The sequence below is a fragment of the Excalfactoria chinensis genome, chromosome 7 (assembly GCF_039878825.1).
Source record: "Excalfactoria chinensis isolate bCotChi1 chromosome 7, bCotChi1.hap2, whole genome shotgun sequence".
NCBI lineage: Eukaryota > Metazoa > Chordata > Aves > Galliformes > Phasianidae > Excalfactoria > Excalfactoria chinensis.
The window spans coordinates 31,587,569-31,606,092 of NC_092831.1; positions in this window are offsets into that span (position 1 = coordinate 31,587,569).

The following is an 18,524-nucleotide window of genomic DNA, read 5'->3' on the forward strand; positions in this document are numbered from 1 at the left end:
GAAGCAGAGTTGGTGAGTGGGTTTGTCACTTCTATCCGTAAGCCTTTACTGAAGTTTGAGAGACTACTGCTAGAATAGTTGAATAAAACTTAAGGATGAGGAAATGAAGTTTATATCCTTGGGATATTCAATGTGAACTATCTTTTGGAGGCTAAATATGATTGCAAGGTCTTGAGACCAAGAGTAAAATGTAACAGTTGGTGTTAAATAATCAATATTTATAATCAGTATTCATAACTAGACATTTACTGATTACTTTCTAGGCAGGAGCTTATCTGAGATGTACCTTCATGCATATGCTCTTATTACACAGCAAGTGTGACATTAAGCGTATTTACATAGGAGATTTAAGTTAATACAACTTGCCTCATGTTTTATAGTGCACAATGAATACATAGAGAGTTTGGTACTATGGCTCAGCTTGTTAAGCTGCAGTAACTTGACCATATGCCTAATTCTTTGAATGTCAGTATTAAGGTTTAATACCATTTAATGAATGTACTTTAAATTGTTATCTCTTGTTATTTTGGATTAACTTTCAAGGTGTCTTTCCTACAAATGTGTAGAAAATGATAATATTTGTTTTACTGTCCTCTAAACTAGCAAGAACTGCTATGTGCCAACTTACTGAGCCCTAAAAGCACCATTAGCAAGCACTATTTCCATAGTTTTGCAGTCTCTCAGGAGTCATATAAAGTAATGTTAACTGCTATGTTTTCTATAGGCAGGCATATTTTTGGGGAAGATCAATGAGTGCAATCCTATTTTTTTTATACAGGCTTTATTTTCAGGTGTGACTGTGGGTTTTTTTGTTTGTTTTGTTTTTTTTTTTGTGTTGTTTTTTTTTTTTTTTTGTTTGTTTGTTTCTTTGCTATGTTCAGAGTAAGAATATTTACAGTATTATTAACCTGCCTGGACACCTACTTGTGTGACCTTGTGTAGGGAACCTGCTTTGGCAGGGGGGCTGGACTTGATGACCTCTGGAGGTCCCTTCCAACCTCTACAGTTCCATGATTATCTGTTTTATACAGCATGAGTGTGTAGGTCAGAAAGATTAAGGTAAATTAATATTTAATTCAACTTATATCCATGCCTAAATGAGTGCAGCAAACCCTATGTAATCAGATGATTAGTTCAAAGCTTTTCTTTTTTTCTTCCTTTTCTACCCAAAGAATTATCCTGTCAGGAGTAATGTTCATTGCTCACGCTGACCTAAGACTCTGGGCTTTTCTAGCTCTGGAGCTGACTGACGTTGGTCAGTGTTATGAGACAGGGCTTTTTTTCCCCCCAAGACTCAGTGAACTCAGTGGTGTCATTCTCAAAAGCAGGTAGGCACAGATAATGTGTGTTGAAGTCTCAGTGCTTGGACGTGAGAAATAACTGTATTTAAATCTTTAAGTCTTTCAGCTGGATAAGGGCAAGTAAGAATGAAGTCAGCATACTCTGATATAACATGGGCGTGCTAGAGAGAGGAGTGTGTAGAAGCAGCAGGCCAGAAAACTACCCAGTCAACAATGGCGAAAAACAGATACACTAAACAAATCAACATGTGAGCAAAGCATGTTTGGTAAACAACTTAGAACTTAAGGAATTAACTGAGAAATTCCTACTGGAAAAATGATTCATGAGCTCCAAATGGTATCACCCAGGCTGTCAGCATGTTTCTTAATTCAGTAGGTGGAGAGTCTGAATTGGCTATTGGTGTCCTCAGAGGAGTAAGAAATGAAGCTTTGGAAGGATGTTGTAGAAGCAGACCTTGCGTGCTGTGAGTCTGTAATGTGGCTGAAATGTAGAAATCATCTCCTCATGTTTTGAACATACTAAAAAGTCATGTGTTTACCATGACAAGTAGAGAAGGGGAAGCATTCACAGTTTATTGCCAGAAAATATTGGCATTTACTTTTCTGGTTATTTAAAAAAAAGAAAATGCTGTATAAAACCATGAAAACATGAATAAAAAGATGCATAATTTCCTTAGTCATTTTCTACTAAGCCAGAGGAAGCTGGTCAGACTTAATTTGTAGTAATAGGTAAATCATTCTTATGATTGAGAATGTGAGTTTTCATTGGCTAATCCTGGGAAGAAAATTAAGTCATCAATTAAATGTTTTCTTCACCTCCTTTCTATAAAGTTTTGTGAAGCATTAGTTTTAAAATGGGTTTGGTTTCCATTTCATGTAACACCAATAGTATTCCTCTCAGAGGTGAAACAATAGGCAGTGCTGCTGTTCCAAGATGTATGGCTTGAACTGCACATGCTATGAATTTATTAAGAACACTAAAGAGCACTTTGACAGTTACAGCAGCGTTCTTTTGCCACCAGTGAAAGGCTTATGTCAGTATTTCTCTGATAACCTGTGTTTCATGTCAGTGAATTTGTGAAGGCTTTGTGAAGAAACCGTGGTGTGCCTCAAGGGAAATTTCTGTCTTTTGTGTTAATACACGTATCTTAAATAATGTTACATTAACAAAAAAATGAAGAGAATGAACAGTTTTTAATATAGTACATCATAATGTGCTGAGTGGTTTCATTGGCAAATCTGGAAACAACTTGGTTTTCTACAGGGATGGTTTAAACAAGGTTTTAATATATAGACTGGCTGACCGGCAACCACTGCAGCTGTGCGGCTTCAGGTTCAACAAATGAGGCTATTACATTAGGAAGGTCTTTGCAGGATAAGTTTAAGTTAAAATTGTCATTCTCATTTATTAGAGTTGAAAACCAAATCTCTACTTAACGTTATTTTATCCTTCAGTTTGAACAATTATTTTCTTCTAATCTTGATTTGATCAACAGTTGCTGTGTTGAATTTGAATTAAAATGTGTACTGCCCGTCTTATACAGTAATGCATTATAAAATAGATCTGGTGGATTTATCAGTTCTGTGTTAATTTTTAACTTTTAAGGAAAACATAGTTGATCTTATAGCTGGGACTGTTACCATGCTGTGACATTGCAACCTTACCTTGAAGTGATGCTTTAGTAGTGGCAAGGCAGTGGACAAGTTGATGCTGTTGAGCAACTTGCACTTTTTCTCCATGTACTTACAGTTCCAATCTCACTGAAAAAAAAGAACAACCCGAAACTTCCAAGGTGTTTTGGAAGATATTGACATTTTGATCAATTTATTTACTGGCCTTGGTTTTGATCCACCAAACTTATAAATAAACAAGGAAACCAAATCCAGAATGCATGTTGGTCATTATTGGCTGCTCTGGGAAATGTAGCCATGGAAATTAGAAGTGATGTTACAAAAACCAATTAGGGAATCATTTATAGCAACAGGTTATCCCTATGAGGAAAACATACAGAGTAGAAGAGGGAATAGGCTGTGTGAATCCAGATTATTGACCGGAATGTGAAATAACGAGGGGGCTGGGCATCTGGTGACACAAAGTGGATGCAATTGATGCTAGTGTTAATGAACCAGGGAGGAAGTGAAATTCAATAAGGTAAAAATAGTTTTCATCATCTTTAAAAACAAGCAAACAAAAAGCTACAAAAACTATTTTTGTGTTTTTTGCCTTCAGAATCCTTTTTACTCATAAAAACACCTGATGATTCTAATTGTTTGAAATCTCATCAAGGTTCCTTGTATCGATAGGAATATTCACTCTTCCTAGACATGATTTAATGATTTAATCACTATGGTTTCTTACCGAGAGCCCTGCTAATGGCAATCCTACACAGATTACATAAATGGTATTCACTCAGGTACAGTAAATGGTGAAGCCCTTAATTCTATTTTTTCCTCAATTGAAGTGAAACCGAGCCATTTAAATGTAACAATTAGAGGGTTTTATAACAGCCCAAGAATAGTTCTTGTTGTCGGGCTTTTTTTGTTTTTGTTTTATTATTTTTTTTTTAATTTTGATTACTTTCAGAGGTGGTTATGTATGCAGCTAGTTTCTAGTTATTTCCAGTATTACACTAATTATTAGTACCATATGAAATGTGTGTGTGTGAACTGCATTTATTACAAATCCCATCCTGTACCTCTCTTGCTGCTAATGTTTTCCATCAGCTGTTTAACTCGAGGCAGGGCTTTTGTGTGTTTCTGGTGAAGGGGCTGCTTAGATAAAGTAGATCTCGTCCTGCTGCCTTTCTTGCCTTTCCTTCTGAAGCTGTTGATAATGCTAAATGAGTATTCAGAACATGTGCGTGAGATTGTTGCCTGTCACACAGGCTGTTTGGCACGAAAGCTTTGTCTGATCTACTTCTCCTCTTAATAGGCTCTTTAAGATGCCATGGAGTCACATTTGTTAAAGCTTTTCAGGATAAATTTCCATGTAGAAGGCTTTCTGTATTTTCAAACAATTTATTGTTAAGAAAGCACACAAGGTAATGTGGCTCAATGTTTTCACAGTCTGTTAATTTCAAACAAGTTTGCTAGAAATCTTGCTAATGCATTGAGCTTAAATATACCTGCGTATAAGCTGTGGTTTATAAATGTAGAGGGTTTTCCACGCTAACTTGCATGCTTAAGCATACACTATTGTATTGTTAGGTGTCTAGGTACAGTTCTTTCATTTAGATTTGGCAGCCAGCTTCCCCTTTCTCTTTTCCATCTCCCCTATGGTTGTTTCTGCGGATCACACTAAAATTAATGCCTCTTATTTCCATGGAATGTACAACATATACAAAGAGCATGATAACATTCTTTGACAGAGCAAATTGTTAGCAACAAAACACTATTTTTCAATGTAGACATCACTGTTAGCTCTGCATCTTCACCACAATGAACAGGGGCCTGTATGCTGTGCTAGTAAGTATTTGCACTGGTGGAGGTAATCACTGTTGCCACTGCTGACATGCATCACATCCACTGCTCGGTCATTTGTTCAGCAAGCGTTTATGAATGTCCATGCAAAAAAAACCAATTCAACCTTTGTTTCATCCACACTTTGTTGTCTAATGCCATTGTGTCAGACTGCCCCTCTGATGCCATCAGTTACATAATGGAGCACTGGTGGGAAGGCTCTACTTCTGCTATTGCACCGCATCTGCCTCTGATATTGTAGGCCAACATTACTTTTGGAACAGCCCTCGTAGATTCTAAGATAGAGCAATAAGGATAATTGTGCAGCAAAGATAGCTCAGGTGTAAAAGGAGCCGGTGTTGTGGACTCTATTCTGAAATTTGACAAGTTAATTCAGCCTTATGTTCAAATGCATTATAATACTGTTGTGGTTTTATTCAGGTGCTTATTTCTTCTGCTTGATCATCAGTTATTGATCCTGCCAATGAGGGATTTTTTCCCCCTTGCCTGCAGTACACGTGTATGTGATGCAGTGATTTCTGTCTGAACATTCAGTGAAAGCTAGTGTATGTTGAACAATAGGAGTATCTTCTCATAGGTTGTATACTGGACAGGTTTACTCTGGTTTCCATACTAGAGCTTGCAGTATTATTTCCTTATTCACAAACATAGTTGTTCTTTTTGTCTGGTTCTTAGCAATATTATGAGATTTGTTTGCATCTGTAAGAAGATAAATTGTGTAACTACAGTTACTCAGTCATACCTTGGCAGTTTAGAATCATGGTGTGTGTGTATATATGTACATGCATATATATAAGGCTGTAGGTAAACAAGTTTAATGAAAATGCCTGTTGTTTATTGAAACATGGACATAGGTAAAATAATGTCAATTGGATTAGAGAATTTATTTACCTGCAAAATAATTAGTATGGCAGCTGACTTACTAATGGTTATGTTTTCTATTAATATTTTATTTTTATATCTAAAATACAGTAGAAATAAAAACAGGTATGTAGTTCCTTCTTACAAAAAATAAATAAATAAATAAAAATCTGATTATCCTCAGCTTCGTTGATGATTGTCCACTAAATGCTAAGTTATCAACCAATGTCAAGGCATTCTTCCATGAGTTGTTTCCTATTTGCTATCATCTTGTTTTTCCCCTAAATACTGATTATCCACTTACAATTTTTGTGTGTGTGTGTTGAAAAGAATGATCCTCTTTAACATCGTCATCAACGTAAGTAATATTCTTGGAAACAAAGGAGTAACAAAGGTGAACAGAAGTCCAAATTTTATTACAAGGATTAGTATTGAACCTGGTCTGATTCAGTTATTCTTTATCATCCTTGTTTCATCTAAAACAGAAATGGAATAAATTCATGGTTAATCTGAGTTAACATTTGAACTATCGCAAAAGGAAGCAAGTCGAGAAGCTTTCTCTAAGTATTAGTATGTGGATTTCAGTTTTAAGAACTATCTGTATCTTGAGATACATAAGCAGAAACTCATGTCCTTCTCACTGTGAGAAACAAATTCACAATTGTAATGCCCTCATCACTGCTTGGTCTTTTTCTTCTCTAATAAAACTATTCTCAGTCATGTTATTCCTTAGCAGTTTTCATTGTGTTTTATATCAACAGATGAGGATTTTTCTCAACTCGTTCTAATCCTTTCAAATATGTTCAGATTTCTTGTTGACATTTGAAGTTGGAGTTGTCTGCAGTTGTCTTCTGTTTCAGTTTCATGTGTCCGATGTGTCCAAGGTGATCTATGGACACTATAAGATAGGAAACATTTTCTATTATGGTTCCCATTGTTTTGATGACTAAAGGTAATTGTTATTTCAGAAAGTTGTTGGTACATCGGCCCATTTGCTTAACAGCTGTCCATTTGGACCAATGTCAGAGAGCAGACTATTAAATCAGGAATACGACAGGCAGAAGAGTTTGCACCTCCAATGAAGAGTGTCAAAAAAAGACAAAGCCTCCATCTTTAAAAGCTGAAATGTGTACTAAGGTTTTGTCTTAAGTGGAAATAGCATTACTGTTTAAGATCATAACTAAATTAAGTGCTATGTAGGATGTCATAAGTAGTAATTTTTTTTTTAGAAATGAGAGCAAGAGGAGAAGAGACTTAAGCTGTTGACCTACTTCACGTAACAAGCAAAGGTGTGAATCGTATAGGTGCTTATGAGCTCCCATTCCCACAGGGAGAGGTTGTTACAGAGATTAATTGTTGCTCTGACAGTAACTTTTGTCCATATGTTGTAGCAAGCTGCTTTCCTTTCAGCAAATTTGCTTTTGTTCTTGACTATTTGTTTCATTTTATCTGTGAGAGTACCTCTGTAAGTCACTTTCTCTGGTGAATAACATGCTGAATAGGGAAGGGTTTTGGATCCTATTTTGGTTTGTGAGCAAGGTCATCTCATGGACTCAAGCACTGCAAGGGAAATGTTAGTTTTACAAGCTTTTTGTTTCCCATTTTTACTTTTGTCTGGAGTCTGGTTGCTGAAGTCAATGGTAATACTTCAGAAAGACTTGATTTTCAGTAGGTAGCTTTTCACCACCCTGTTCTTGCTGTTTATCAGAGATGTTTAAGACTGATTGAGTCTATATATGTTTACATATATATATATCTTTATATTTATTTATTTATTTATTTTCCCCAAACTCTTGTAGATGTACTGTGTCCAGCCTGTTTGTTTGGGATTTAAGCAGTGCTAAGTTGAAAAACAAAAAGGACCAGGCCAGACACTTCCAGGGCTGATTGCCTTGGATCTGTTCCCTTAAGACATGATTCTTGTTTCACCCAAGGCTTTTCCTGTTCCTTCTTTGGTCTTATGAAAGTTGAAAACATGCAAAATGACAATTGGCAAATATCTTACAAGCACACTGTTCACAGAATGATGCTTCTTTGCACGGCTGTTTCCCTGCAGTATATCCAGGCTGTATCTGTGTTAAAGAACCTCCTATCAGTTAGAATTCAATTAAGCAACAGCAGGACAATCCATGTCATGTCCTTTCGTGTCCATCACTGTAGCAGTGAGGCTAGTTACCTGCTGTTCATGGTGCTGGTTGCAGTCTTCCCCACTGAGCTGAAAAACACAAGGTTGGGTTCAATGGGAAGCATACACAGCTGAGAACTTTGGAAACAAAGAAGAGACAATGTTTGTTAAGTCAGTGATATTTAAATCAATACAGGGCTTGTTTAGCAAGAGTGCACTGTTTTATTTGATAAAATTCCTTCCTTCATCCCTCCTGTCTACATGCAGGATACTAAGTATACTTGGTTTCGAAGATACAGGATTTTTTCCAAGTACGAAATGAGAAGGGAGGGTAAGGCAAAAGGAAGAGCAGTAAATATTGTTTTTACCAAGTTTAACAGAAAACAAAACCCTGCTTTGTTAGCAACATTATTTTTATCTGATGCTCCAGACTATTTCAATTTCCATGTTGTAATGCTGTGCTTAGTTGTAACTCAGAAATGTGTTATTTTGTCAATTTTCCAAGAACGGTCACTTTATTTTTATTTTTATTTTTTTTTAATTGAATGAATTAAATCAATAACATATTTCTTAAAATTCCTTATAGACTGTTATCAACTGACTTGTACATCAAAGAGAATTTTGGCTAAAATGAGATCTGGGGTGGTTTTACTTATTGTACATTATTTGTGTGTTGCTGAGGATTCTGAATAGCACACAGCACGAGCTATATTGCACACTTCAAAGTTCAAGTGCTGCATCCTGCTTCAGTTTTTTGTTTCCCTTTGAAGAGCTATTTTCATAGATGAAATATCTAGTGAAGTTGGTACCAGTTGGATGACCTTGTAGTTCTGTGTCTCTTTCAAATCTTAAACAAGACTAAGTAGGAAGCTGAGTTTAGAATTTATATTTTGTACTGCATTTCTGCTTTAAAATGATTGCCTTTATTGAAGGCAAGCTTTCTCTATTACCTACTTTTGTATTTGTCCATAAATTAATGCAATTAAAAAAAAATAAATAAAAGGATATGTGGGTAGATATATCTGTTAAAAAGCAAGTAAAATGATCTCAGAGATGGAAGCTGAAAATTCTTTTAACCTTGGATTCTGGCCACAAATATGACTAACAGATAAGAGAATTTGCTTTTGAATTGGTTTTCATTGCAGAAGCTGAAAGAAAGAAGGGTCTTTCTGCAACAGCAAGTAAAAAATGTGTTGTTTGGAATGAGGTTATGTTTAAAAACAGGTATGAGACCTTAAGGAATGAGGAGTGCTTGCTCTGTAACCTAGAAACTGAAATCCCTGAAGAACTATCCGCTACAGCAAGACCTGAAAAGGGGAAAGAAAATAAAATCTAGTGAAGTAAGCATAATAAATGTCCTATAAATGACTAATTACAAATAAAGTGGTATTTAAAGATAGTTACTTTGGTAGTTACATGTAGCCTTTGTAGTGGGGCATTCTGTTTGGAGGTAGTTTCTTCATGATTGGAAGTAACTCTATCTCTCTATGTTTATATAAGTGTTTATGGAGAACATTGTGAATATAACAGGATTTTATAACTTTTAACGAAGAACTGAATTGCTTGCATACCAGAATGTTCTGGTATGACTCCTAACTATATGGTTCTATGACTTACTTCATATATGCTGGAAAGTGGGTCATCCTGCTACTGTTCTTTATTTAAAACGTTATAGTAGGTGTTCCATTTTAGTTTGTAACATAGAAATCAGACAGTCTCTTCCTAGGCTTCTGTGAAAGCCAAAAGGATCTCAGTGTGTAAAATCTGTTGATAAAACTTGGCTGGCGTATTTGGCACTCTCAAGGGTGTACAGCAGTATAGTGAAGCGTAGAAACTCTCCCTTGCAGTGTGTGTAGTGGCCAACTCATACTTTCAGTGTGCATACTCTCCTCTGAATGAAGGCTGTTGACAGATGATGTTAAGAAACTGTGTTCTTTGTTTTTTTTCTTACCAACTTCTACTAGACAGTCAACTGAACAGGAGAAAACAGGGTAGAGGGAAACACAGTACCTCTCAGTCTTGGTGAGGGAATGAACAAAAAAGAGTAGTTAACTTTTCCTAAGTCAGGTGAGCACAATGAACTTAATATTTGAGTGTTTCAGATCTTGAGAACATGTGGGGGATGGCAATCAACTTGGGGGGGGGGGGGGGGGGGGGGGAAGGGAGCACATATGACACCTGTCCCTAGGAATAGGGTAAATGAGGAAATCTAAAGTTGCATAGTGTTCTTTTTATTGACAGATGGTGTGGTCAGTGCAGGAAGGGTCTGGGATGTTGGATCAAAAATAAACCTGGATGGAGGAACCTACCTTGAAAAAAAAGATGAAGTTTAATAGCGATTTGTTTCAAGTCTTTTTCTTTAAGGATCCTTTGTGTGAAGGTTTAAATTACTGCAGGCAACATCCATAACAATGAAAATAACCCTGATGGAGAATTCAGAAGCTTTCACATGGATGTTTGCTTTGGTGAAAAGACAAGGCAGCCTGACCTGAACACTCTAATTTAGGCTCAAGGCTGCTTCACACCAACACTAGAGGTTTTTATGGATAGATATTACACTATGCAGATGTTTGTTCTACTGACCTAGTTAAACTTGTGCTGAGATGGGTGAAGGAGCCCATTTGTTGTCTTCTGTATTTCTCTTTTCAGTGGTGCCATACTAAAATATGCCTTGTGTTCTCCAAGAGTATATTCATTTAGTATAAATTTCAGATACTGAACGAACATGGCATTCACCAGCAGATGATTTCATTTTAAATACATAGAAAATTATGAAGAAACATGTAGGTTGTCATTGGATTATAGTTTAAAAATGTGATTGTGTTTGCGATGGAAAATATGTTCTAATTAACTTTGTTACTAATAAAGTAAGTTGTAACAAGACCAACTTTTGTTTACAAATGAGCAGTATTCCAGTTAGTTTGCATTCAGCAGCCTAGTTTCAGGAAGGAAGAAATAGATGCATGAGACATATTTAATAAGAAATGAAGGAATGACTTTGTAGATCTAGAATTAATCTTACAGTGGTTGTCTTTGTTGCGGCCAGTATGTTTTTATGTTAAGCTTTATGCTAGTAGTTAATGTTCTGTATTAAACTGGTACATGGAGTTATGTGAGTGGACTAACACATAGCGTTTTTATATTTGTTTTGTGTTTCCTGTGGGTTTTTAGTGCTCACTGACAGACAAGCTGCTAGCATCGATCCAAAGAGTTCTGTGGCCAGTCAGTAGTTAGTATGCTTAATTCCCTATCTAACATGGATGGGATTTTGATGTTTCCTCTTAATAAACAGTAATTGGAATAAGCTTTGTTTCTGTAAAGAATATCTGAAGATAGAGTGAACATTTTACTTAAAGCAACTTGTACTTGTATAAAGAATATTGCAGTGTGTTACATTTGATCATGGCTATTGGCATGGATTGGCTTTGACAATGAAACATTTGTGAAGATTAAATTGTAACTCAAGATATTTTTTTGCTTGCTCTTCTCCAATTATATTACTTTGTATCTTGTTCTCTTTAATACTTGGTATTTGTTTTTGTTCTCTGTATTACATTTTTTTTTTGCTCAGAGATATGATTTACAGAGGGTTGTTAGAGTTAGGGTACTATGGTTAGGCTGTGGTTGGACTTGATCTTTGAGGTCTTTTCCAACCTGAGTAATTCTATGATTCTATCATTCTATGATTTTAGTTCTGTAGTGGTTAAGAGTAGGGCAGTTGCTGGGACTAAAAGTTAAATGTACTGAGCAGGAGTATGATGTAATTGAGGTTTAGACCTTCATCTTTCATTCTGTTATTACTTGTTTCTGCATGCAGATGTACTACCTTGGAATCCCGTAGTTGCTATATTACAGTTACAACTCCAGTTAAAAAATAAGACCTTTCTACTTCAGTGGCTTTTCCTAAAAAACAAACAAAACCTCAATTTATCCTGCATTTTGTGCACAGTTTTTTTATTGTTCAGCTTCTATGTCCAGCTGCTTATTGACAGTGCAAATTATAAAAGTGCATTGCATCATTATAACCTTGCCTAACAAGATCAGCTTAAGGCATTTATTGAAACAATTCCCTTCTCCCTTTTTTGTTTTATTTTCCTACTGTGCTCTGCTTGGTTGGTTTGTTTCAAAGAAATACTCAGCGAAGATGGAAAAAAAAGGAAGACAAGTGAAATCGTGGAAGAGGGTCATGACATGAACTGGCTGCACAACTTTATGCCATATTAATGGAATGATTGCGCACGTCAGGATGTTCTGGTATGTGAAGAAAGAACTCTTGGACTGTGTCAATCTTCGCAGTTCAGAAGATGCTCAGAAAGTAAGATAGAAGCTTCCTTTCTGAAACTTTGGATGTGTGAGTCACAAACATACAAAATTAAGTCCTTAACTATCAATCCAGCTCATTGCCTTTTGATTAGTTTGCCAGGTAGATTGTTAGTTTATTCAGTGGTCACAACCACCAGGTGAGGACATACTGTAGCTGATTCTGGAGGGTTTTCTCAAGTTATTGCTGTTGCAATTGATGTGTTTTTTACCCTTCATTTAAACAAATCACAAGTGCAGGGTAGGAAAAATAATTAGATATCAGTATTAAAGGAGGTACTGCTTACCAGTGTCTTTTTCTTGTTTTCCTGTATGTAGCACTTTCATTTGCTTTCCTTGCTAAATGAACTGTGGGGTAAGAGCAGAACCTTTGTCAAGCACAACTCTGTTCCATAGGTCAATAGAAATAAATAAATATATGTAGGCAAATAGAAGATCCTGATTTTTATGTCAAGGTAGGAGAAGTCTGGATTTGGGTTCTGTTTAAATGACATTTATCCAATAATGAAGACCAGGCAGAATGATGAATGTGCTTCAGTGTGCCTGTGCTGAAATAGGTTTATAAACAAGCACCTGCCATAAATCACAAAAACGGCTTTGTCAAAAGTAACTAGGGACCAGATGCATCTTTATAATTACCTGTGACACCTTTTGTCCTGCTTTCATATCCTCTGTTCCTCAGTTAGATAATCTGTTTTATTTTACTTGTGGTTTCCATGATTTGCATACTATTTTGAAACATGGGCTGATGTCTGGGAAGCTTCTCAAGGAGGTGTTTGACAGTTGTCTCGGAGGCAGGAAAACTTTTTGAGGTTCAGTAGCTGAATATTGCAAGTAATTTCATCAGAAGAGTAGATGAAACTTCTAACTAACAATTCCACAAGATTTTTTATAAGTATTTCCTTCTGTAATTATTTATTTATTTATTTATTTATTATTTGCTAGTAAACATCGAAGTTTGGTGGCCCTGCCAGGCAGGGGGGTTGGAGCTTCATGATCCTTGAGGTCCTTTCCAACCCAGGTCATTCTGTGATTCTGTGGCTTCTGGAGTTTGTTCAACAAATAGGAGACACTTGTATTCCTTGGCTACATCTCATGTTCAGCATTACAGATATGATTTCAACTAGCGAAGCTATTTTCATCTCTCATCAATAGAGTTGTAGCATTCTCGTGAAGATTTTTATTCTTTGTATTTCCTTTTGAGTTGATCTTGCTGTGTGAGACTAATCAGCTGTGTGTGGTTCCAACTGCAAGATTAATTCTGGCTTAGCTTACAGAGGGTTAGAATATGAATTCTGTCTTTCTCTTAGTCATTGCTAATTTTTTCTACCTTATTGTGTTATCAGGCATCAAGGGACAACATTAATGCAAACAATGGTAGGCTCAAAGCAGGAATCACACAGGAAGGGAGATTAAAAGAAAAAAAGAATATAAAAGCTTGGAGGTAAAAGCTGATTGAATTTGACTTTTTAAAATGTTTTTTCTGTTTCCTACTGCGGCTACCATGCTTAGCTGATGTGCAATCACAGTAATGTGTTCCTTCATATTGGTTTACAAAAGAGCTTTGCAGTAATCATGGGATAGAAAGCTCAGAGCTAGACAATAAATGTGTCTGCACTTAGGTCAGCCGATTTAATTTCCCTTTCAAATTCAATTGTTCACCTGCTGTGCTTATTAAATATAAGCACACTTTCTGTATTTGAGTACACTGTCTGTGCTACTCTGGCACTCTCTACCTATTGCTTTGCCATTACTGATGAAAGTTTCTCTGAGGATGATGGTAAGAATTTGAATGTGGTCTTTTACTTACAGCATAGCCCACAGTTGTTTTGCATTTCTTTGCTTTCTGCTGCCTCTATAATCACCGGGCCACTTAATTTGGTAGGTTTGCTTTTTAACTATTGACTTAACGCCCCATTGCCTGCCACACATCGTGCATTGGAAAGTGTATTTTGAACAAATCTGTTGCTTTAAGAGTCTACCTCCACATAGAGCAATTCAGAGTAATTCATTATCCTCTCTGACCCTTCTTGAGTGATGACATTTGGTGATGATAATGGGATTATGGTGATTTTATTCTTCCTCTTCACAATGGGACTGAATGAATCTTGAGCGCTAGTAATTAAAAACATGACTGGATGTATACTAACAGTATGGCAGCCATGACAGAGGCTGGCCAAATCCTGTATCCCATGTGTAATGAAAATAACACTCCTAGAGGCAGTCACTTCACATGAATTAGTATTCCTGTTTGGGTTTTTTTCTTGCTTAGAACAAGTCTCAGTTCCTTAAAACGATGGTTTGTTTTTGGGGGGTTTTATGTAAGACCCCTAGGAAAAGCAAGGTAGAGAAGAAATTGCCCTGCAGGATTTGATGGCTCCGAGCCCAGGGAACTATAGTCAGTAGCGAAGAGCCTTGGTTTTACCTATGCAGGAGGGCTCATCTTGGCTGTGAGCGTGGGCCCACCTTCCCAACCTCAGTGTGGGTTAAACTTCCTAGTTCTCTGTCTGCACTAGGCCCTTTCATGTGGCTCTGTACCAATAGTAAAAAGAGACTTTTAATTTCCCTATAAATAAATTCTCTCTTCAGTACAGAAGATGAGACGAGTTAGCAGTTAATCCAATCAACAATCAGCATTAATTCACTTTCAGAATGGATCCCTTGCTGATGTAGTAAAACCGCAAGGACTAGCAGCCCCTTTAGTTTCTGTCCTTCATGAATTCATGTTCACTGCAAATTGTCTATGGTTTAGTTGCCTCCAGAGCATAAAGTTACATTGAGTTACATTTTCCTCTATTTCAATGAGGGAATGCAGGATACAAATTAACAAGTAAAATGAATGCTGTCTGACCATTAGCTACATATTGTCCTCAAGTACATGTGAAAAAGGATAGTAACATGTAATTTAAAAGGTAAAACACAGAGCAGCTTTCAGTTTTTATTTTGGCTTACGCAGATGAGGGCTTCTTTTAAAATTTATCTGATTATGAATTTCAAGTTTAACACGCAGCAAGAGTAACCTGAATTTTAATTTCCATTGCAACAAAATAACGTGCTGATCTCACTGCTGTTCAAAGTTGCAGTGCTTTTGCGTCCTCAGATGATCAGTAGTACTTTACTCAGTGCTATTACCAGAGGCCTGCCTCACTAGTTCCAGTGTCACACTTTCTGTGCTCTAAAATGTATTAAGAGTGCTTATGCCACTGTGTGTTAAGTGATGTTTCTTGTGTCTCCTCCTGTGACAGGTTGTGTGTTGTGTTACTTTGTACAATATTTTTTTAGCAGCAGGATGAGGTTTCTTATGAACTTAGTGGGTTTTCATGCCACGTAGATGAGGTAATTCCACTTTTATTCTAATTACAACAGAAATGTATCTTTATCTTTCTAGAGTATTCTACGTGTAACTCTGGGTATTATTGCAGTCTGAGTCATTGTAGCTGAGATACCTAGTTTAGATTTAGGGACGTGGAATTCTAAGTTAAGCTGCTGCTTATGAATAATGAATTCCTAAACAAATGTGTATAACCGTATTGCTTAAGGTGAGAGATTATTGAGTTATACTAGAATATATTAGAAGACAGAATGCACTTTGTTACTCACAAGAGAAGAATTCCACAGAAATTCTACAGAAATGGTATATTAGTATGCCTTATGCATCTTTCCGTGCTTTCCTTGGCTGGTTTTAATCTGAAGTTAATTTGCCCAAAGCACACCTCATCCTATTCCTGAGCTGCTTCCCCAGGCTTGGCCCTCCTGGATCTTGTTTGTCATGAATAAAAATAGCTAATTGCTTTTAGAGGACTTTACTCCTTAAAAGTTTCATGTCTTCGTGTAGGTGTATATAAATGTATGTATGTAAGCACATGTTGGTGTGTTGTGTATGTTCTTTCTAGAAATAATGCCTTGTATTTATGGTACAGATTCAACTTCTGATTACTTAATTTTTTATCTCAGTTTTGTGACACTGTAACTAAATACGAATGTCCTTTTTCCCTCATTTGACTCAGGTTACAAAACTGTTTACTATAGCCACAAGTATTTGCTTCCACCCATTTATAGTCATTAAATATTACTTTATTCTGAGTGGAAAGTTTGACTGTAGGCTGAGCTTTTCCCCTACCATCTTACACCTTTTAAGTAAGCTTCATTTGCCTCTGTATTTTGTTCCTTCAACAGCTTCAAAGCTTAATTTGAAGGGGGAAAGACTGCCAATTAGGTGTGGTATTTTTATTGATCATAATGAAAGTATGGAGTGCTACTTTTCTGAGTTGCAAGCCCTCCACCGGAATTTTCAAGTAGTCTTTAAGCAATTGTCTGTTGTTTGCATGTGAAGGAAGGTATCAAGTTTAGTCATGCAATTAGTGAATGTTCAAAAGGCCACAGCATGCACGCACAGAGTTCTGCAGTGGAGGCTTCTGTACAAGCATTTCTCTTTCTTAACATGCCTACAAAAAAAGTTATCTAAAAGAGAAGGACTGAGTAAAAACAGAGAGGGGATGAAATGATTAAAAGTATTTCTTTAAGAGAACTCAATGCTTTGTGTCAGGATACCACTTGGGTACCTGAGTATGGGGCTTATTTTGGAAATCCTACCTTACACCTTATTACAGTGTTCCTGAGCTTCGATGTTAGGGCAAAGTACTGCCTGTGTTTGTACTGAGAGGCAAGTACTATCATAGATTGCAGCTGAAGTGTTCTACATTAGTGGAAAATTCATGGTGTAGAAGGAAGATAAATTTATTACTTAATCAAACATGCATTTTTGTGTGTGTGTTTTCAAGTGTGAAAGCATCAGATGGCTGAGGTTTCAGACCTGCCTTTCTTATTTCTATGAAGTAATCTTGTTATTTTTTTGTCTGTATGTTTTAGGATCTAATTCATTAGTATATGTGTATCTAAAATTGACCTACAGTTTTGGAGCTGTGCTTGGTTCCTAAAATTTCTCATAACTTGGCAATATTTCCAAGTATCATTGTCTTCTTTGGAACTCTGTGGTTTGCAATAACTTGCAATCTCCTGTACTAATATCCTGAACAGTCCTTTCAGTTATCTTGCATAAAAGGGAATGATATTAGAGAATTTGGCATAATTTTCTGGGCTGGTAGAACCTCTCAGTATTCTACACACAAACACACATCGGCATCCTCATACGCCTTGCTCACCATTTTGGAAGCTGTTTTTTTGTTTTTCCAATTTATTTGCAATGATGCAAATATAGAATGTATTTTTAATGTGATTAATTGATTTCTTGGATTTCTAAGAATTAGCTTTTCTTAATTAGTAGATTTACAGAGATGGTTATAGTACAGGAAAAAATCAAACAGCTCGTAACATAAATAGGTTTTGGCATCAAATAAATGTATGAGAGGATTTTGGTCAATGATTCCTGTTGTCATTAATGGTCATTTTGATTACTGCATGCCTCTCTGAGATAAGGTCTGTCATCTTCAGGTGGGTTACTTGTATGTGAACTTGCTGAATTATTTGGTGATCCTTCCATTGTTTTAACAAGTCTCACATCAGGATGTTCTTTATGTTATGCTTCTGGTACTCATCTCTTCTTTTGGTAATGGACAGTTCATTGCCTTTGTCATTCTGAATCCTACTTATGATAAATAGTTGTGAAACAAGATTAATTCCCTTAGTAACCTGCTATTTAATTTTTCTCTTTGAATATGACTGTATTCATTGTGCATCTGCGAGGAACCTTGCTCTTATTAGGAACTCTTAATTGACTTCTCCAGCATCACTATGAGAGCTGTGAGATCTTTTAAGTATATTATGAATCTGCATTGTGTTGAATGCTAGTAACAACAGATGAATTCCACACAATCTTTTGCAAACAATGGAAGATCAAATTAAAACTTCTCATATCCCAAGATAATGACATATATTGTCAGTAAGCACTGTCTAGACTGATACTGCTTTATTTTCTACTGTGAACAGTAGAAATCTAGTGAGTAATTACAGCAGACATAAATATGAATACTCAAGTTGTTCTAACTCTAAAATCACTACCAATTTTAATAACTTCTGTTTTAATGTTCTGCTCATAAGATCATGTTCTTATCATATCATATCATAGTATCATAGTATTGTGCGAGTTGGAAGGGATAGTAGTTAAGGAAGGGATAGTAACTGCCTTCTGTGGTTAAAGTCCAGAGACTGTATGGGTTTGCCTTGGCTATTTTAGTTGGTCCTGATTTATGTAAAGGATCGGTGTCTATTTAACTCTTCCATTCCAGAGAGATGTAAATGGGGCCAACAGAAGTATGCTGAACCATCAGAGTTCACAGTTAGGATTGCCTATGCATTTTCTTTTCAACTTCTTCTTTCCTACTGTACTATCTTTTTATTGATGCTTGTGTTTCTTTTGTATAAATACCTTGAAGACTAAAAACCTCTGATTTCACTGTGATAACTGGACATCTGTGGTC